At 41.3% G+C, this 5536-nt stretch overlaps 1 pseudogene; it reads left to right on the top strand.

The window, feature by feature from the left end:
* Positions 1-452: 452 nt before the first annotated feature.
* LOC114699060 lies at positions 453-4793 on the top strand (annotated as a pseudogene).
* The last annotated feature ends 743 nt before the right edge of the window (positions 4794-5536 follow it).

Below are 5536 nucleotides of genomic sequence, written 5' to 3'. Positions count from 1 at the left end.
AAGGTATCTAACACCTACAATTTCAAGCAAATTTTCTCCTGTCCTCATTTTACATATATACCTCTTGCCCTTAGATCAACACCTTATTCTTAGAAATAACTGATGTTTTCATATGCTGGGACCTTGCAGGGTATTTTTTCATATAATGCATTTTGATTGTGTCTTTCCCTTTTCCTATTCCTCCCAAATCCTTCCTACCCCCTTCCCAAATTAATGTGAGAAAACTATAATAGGAGGTTTAATAGGGAGGGAATGGGAGAGAAGGATAATTGACAGAATATGAGGAGGGACAACTCACAATAAAGGGCACATTAAAAAGGGGGGAGAGGATTTCCACCTATGGCAAGAAACACTGTGGCAGATGACATGGGTCTGGCATATGGAAACCTGGTTGGTACATAGCAAGCCCATGGTGGCTCCAGGCACACACAGATCCATGTTGACACCTCCAACCCTCCTCCCAGTGTGGATTTGAGTTGAATCAGGACCACAACTTCCTGGCAGTTGCCATCTGCATCCAGAGGTGCACTTCCGAGTTCGACTTGTACTTGGGGGTGGTCTTCAAATTCTACCCCAAGCTTTACTTTCTGAGATTTACACTTTCTGGAAGGACTGTAGAAAATGGAAGTGAGCAGGGGTCCTATGATGCAGGTAAAGGAAGTTTTACTATTAGATTGCCCAAGGAAACTCCTGGTCAGCATTCTGAAGGGTTGAGCATGTTAACTGCTCTTCTGGCCCAAAGAAAATCCAGGTTGGCCACACCACTTGTATAACAAATATATGCTTCTGGAGTTTCTGAGGAAGGGGTTGATGATGAGGATGCAGGGTTTGACTGGGAAATTGAGCAGACTCCCTATGAAGAGTTGTCAGAAAATGCTCTGTAATCACAGTGTCAGTATGGATTTGGAACCCCACGGCAGGTGTGGTTCAGTGGTTACAGGATGAACTGGGTCAGGTTATTGATATTAAGTATCCAGATTTCACTCCTGTGACTGAATGAACACAGAAATGCACATGGCTGCTGAGCTGGCCAAATTTGGCCCGGATCATTATCTAGCTGACTTCTTTGAAGATGAGACAGCTGAGCAGTTTTTGAAGTACAATCCTTGGTGAAATGATGCACACGCAGAAATGATGGCATCTTTGGGAAAGAGCCAAAAGCAAGAATATGCTGCCACATTAGTGTCTTTTTCAGAAAAGGAAAATATCAGCTATGAAAATTTGTGCATAAGTCTCACCTGCTGAAGAAGGCTCACCATCAAGCAAACTACAGTTTATGTGACGTCCTTCTTGCTTATTGTTCTGAAGTACACGTCACCGAAGGAGAGCACAATGTTGAGTCTGCATGGACTATCAGAAAACTGAGCACAATGCTGCTGGTTTGAGGCTTGAAATCCTGGTGTCTTTTTGAAATTGAATTTTGTGCTATCCACTTTATTGTCATTTCAAGTTGGTGATGAAAACCTACAGAGATACCATAAGATACTGCAACTAGAACACAAACCCGTGTCTTATAAGTCTTCTTTAGGGGCGGCCTCCTGGAGGAGCTTGCCAGGTGGGGTGGCTTGACCAAATCAACTGCCATCCAGGCCCACATCCAGTCGGTCAGCCTCGACACCTGCTCCATCTCTATGAACTGCTGGACCAGGAGGAGGCAGTGCTGCAGAACGAGATCCAGGATCCTGCCATTGCTACCAAAAATGAAAACCTGAAGCACGGCTGCAATCTAAGATGGCAGCTGGCCCCTGCCACCCATCACTGGACCCATGGAGGCCCTGCAGAGCTCTCAGCATCCCTGGAACAGCTAAAATAAAAGCAGGTCCTATGGGAAGATACTTTTAAAAGGCGGACTCACAAAACTGGGAAGAAAGATGGTGGAACAGAGCTGCCTGTGGGGGGAGGGGTGGAGGAGAACGGGGAAACTACAGATGTGGAAACTGCTGATGTGGTGAAGAGGGTATAGGAGAAATATGGGAGCACAGCCTCAGCAGACAACACATGGCATTACTGAATGGTCGGTCCTAGCCCTGGCCTGTGGGGTGGCCTGCAGCATGGAGCCGGCACTATTGCTTGCTATGGTAGGAGAAGGAAAGTGCAGGCTCGGGCCGGGTCACTGCTCATAGTCTATGAGCACAATGGTCTTGCCTAGGGTGCCTGAAATCAGGAGCTCAGAGGAGGGCAGTGGTCTGGTGCTTCCTTGAATCCTACCTGGATTCCTTGCTTAGCTGCAATATCACTCTGTCTCTGGGCAGTGCAGGGATATCCTAGTTTCAGGGTGGTGGTCTGGTACTTATGCTGCTTCAGGGACCAGAGACCTAGGTCCAGACCGATGACTCCTGGCAATGAGTGAGTTGCATGTAGAGCCATTTGGGCAAAAAATATACTGACTGGTGCCCTGCATTTTCCAGTGTCATTGTGATTGTGACCATTGAATTTGCGATGGAGGGGTGGGAAGGATGGAGGAACAGAGCTGTGCGTTCACGGTGGAGAGGCAGAATCGTGTCCATGTCCTAGGTCTAAGCTATCACTTTTAGCCATGTTGATGTACATGGCCTGAGCTACCATTGAAGGCCATTCAGATATCTGTGGTCTGTGACACCACCTGAAGCCATGCTGATGTCTGTGGACTGTGGTGCCGCCTGAAGCCACTTGGATATCCATTGTCAGGTATGTTGGGGGCCATGGCTGGGTCTGTGGTCCTGCTGTACCTGGTCTTTCTTTTTTGGCGGGAGGTGCCACTGGGGTTGGGGGCAGACCTGGGAGGACTGGAAAGTAAGGGTGATCAGGTATATTATTTGAAATTCCCCCATAATCAATAAAACTAATATGTTAAAAATGGAAACCTACTATTGTAGAAACTTCTTAAAATAGACACATATATTAAAGGAATCTAATGGAGTCACCAAATAATAGGAGAGACAATCCATAACTAGACATCTTAAGCCACCAAGTAAAACTTCCAGGGCCGAGAAGGGGCTTTTGATGTATGGACTTTACCTGACCACTGACTCACCACTCAGGCTGAGGTTTAGGTTTTATTTGGCTGCCTAGGAAATCACTCTTTCATCTGCATTGTGTTGCTTCAGGAGCATTTTCATTTCTACTAACTGATGTCTTCCCCACCTGTATTCTTTTCACTCTTATGGGCCTATAAAATTCAAAATTCTTTCACTGTCAGTTGATTCTGTGTGTCAGGAGGAGGAACACATACATGCATGCATCCACCTGTCTTAGGGTTGATATAAAGCCTACAAAGTACTTAAAGATGGTATTAATATGTGAAAAAGACGGTGGCAGTTCTGTGGTGTGACATTAGTAGTATTTTAAATATTATCATTTCACTGCCACAGGATCTGCAAGCAAAAGAAAGCTTAACTGCTCTGAGAGCGGAAAAGCTTGCCTCTCCCAGATCACAGGCTGTTCTCTCAGTTGAAAGGCTGCTTCAGCTGAGACCTTTCCTGAACCTTCAGCCCCGGTTCCCGGTGTATTCACTGTCTATCCTAAAGCTTGCTCGCTCACTCCTTGCCCCTCTAGCTAGCTCTTTATATACCATTCCTATTGTACTCCAGAGCCTTAATTGTGAATACTAAGCCATTCTCATTTTTGAATTTCTTGGGCTTTCATGGTGCTTCACATAGAGTGGGTGTTCCACCTATATTTTATAAAAAATGGAGTATGTTAATAATTTGCCTAGATTTTAGAGGAAGTTTTGACATTCTATCTTAGAAGTAATTATTTTCTATTTTTTCTACTTTTTTAAAATCCTTCTTTACTATCATACTCATTCTAACAAGTAAGGTATCCTTTCACTTGGCACATGAATCAAGCGGCATTCATATGTTCCTATGCATTTCTGTCATCTGCACAATTTTTTAAAATTTTAATTAATTTAAAAGTTTAATTTTCTGGGGGTGCTCTAGAAAAAAAATTTCTTTACCAAAATGAAACCATGTGTGTGGACCAATTGCTGGTGTTTATCCAAATATCCTGGCATGTTAATATCTAGGTGGATGATATAACATTGTGGTTAAGCTTATATACAATTTTAAGTTAATTGACAAGTTATTTATTATTCATGTAATACTGGTGGGACACGGATATTGTTTGGAAATGAAAGTGAGTTTGGAAATCAATCCTGACATTAGTGAATGGATGGCGCTTATAGTTGAATCCCTTTAACCTAAAGAAGTTCTGTAGGAACAGGCCTCCTTTAGAAGATATCTGTGACTTGGGTGGTTAGAACACCATTTTATCAAAAATAACTCATAATTTTTAAAATATTTTTGTTACTGCAACAATGGAAAAATCATGCTTTTTTATTGAGTTGTTTTCTCATGTAACTAATTAAAACTATATTTCTGATTGAATGCTACAGAGACTCCTGCAGGAGATCTTTATCTAGAATTGACAGACATGTGCTTAAACCTTTGGTCCACCATTGCTATGTGTCCTTATACATCATATTGTCTTTTTGTCAAACACTAAGAGATAATTTCTGGGATATAGTAGGTTTCTCAATCCAGGCCTTAAAGAATCTTCCCTAGGACAATTCCAATTAGCAGACAATTAATGCACATGATCTGAATCAGTAGATCTGGCCTTCTGTACTAGATTCAGTGCAGCAATTCCAACAATGTTGGATATATGTCAAAATGCCTTATCCCTTGTTTCATAGTCTATGTTCTTTTCCAAGTTTTATGTTCTTTTCCTATAATTTTTGCTGTGTGTTAGCTGTATGTTCTCTCTCTGTCTCTTTCTCTCTTGTGTATGTGTGCTCTCTGTCTGTCTCTCTCTCATGAGTGTATGTGTATGGCTAGATGTTGAGCATCTTTCTCAATTGCTCTCCATCTTGTTTGAGACAGTATCCCTTTCTGAACTTGGAGTGTATTGGCTTGGCAAGACTTGCTGTCTAATTAGCTCCAAGAATTTGCCTATCTCCACCCACTCCTCACCATTGCTGCATTTCCATGTGCTCTATTGTGTCTGATATTTTATGTGGGTGCTGGGAATTTGAACTCAGCACCTCAGGCATAGGTGGTAAATGCTTTAAAAACTGAGCCATCTTCCCAGCATATTTTTCTATTTTAAGAATGAATTATTGAAATACCAGAGACTTGACAATAATCAGTTATAGTTATAAAAAGAATGATGATTAAGAGAATTTCCTAATTTTATATTTATTTAAAAAGCATGTTTATCAATAATGATACATTTTAGAATTATAACATATAGTAAAAAATACAGAGTTTTATTTAGCGCAAATTAAGAATTTTAAATACAATCCTTATAGAAATATCACACTCCAGGTATGACTAACCTTCCTTTATATTTGAGAGAGTTGAAGGCTTGATAAAGTATATAAACTTTAATAGGTAATATAAATAAAGTTGGCATACACTATCATGTTTATATCCCAGTAATTGCACAATGTGTGATAAATTTGGTATGAATTTGACATATTAGAAATAGGCATTTCTAAATTGTGTGTCTGTATCGATGAGAGAATATGCTTCCTGTTTAGTTTTCTCAATACTAT

The sequence above is a fragment of the Peromyscus leucopus genome, chromosome 2 (assembly GCF_004664715.2).
Source record: "Peromyscus leucopus breed LL Stock chromosome 2, UCI_PerLeu_2.1, whole genome shotgun sequence".
Lineage (NCBI taxonomy): Eukaryota > Metazoa > Chordata > Mammalia > Rodentia > Cricetidae > Peromyscus > Peromyscus leucopus.
Note: the sequence above shows the minus strand (reverse complement) of the source record. Positions and strands in the feature narration are given on the sequence as shown.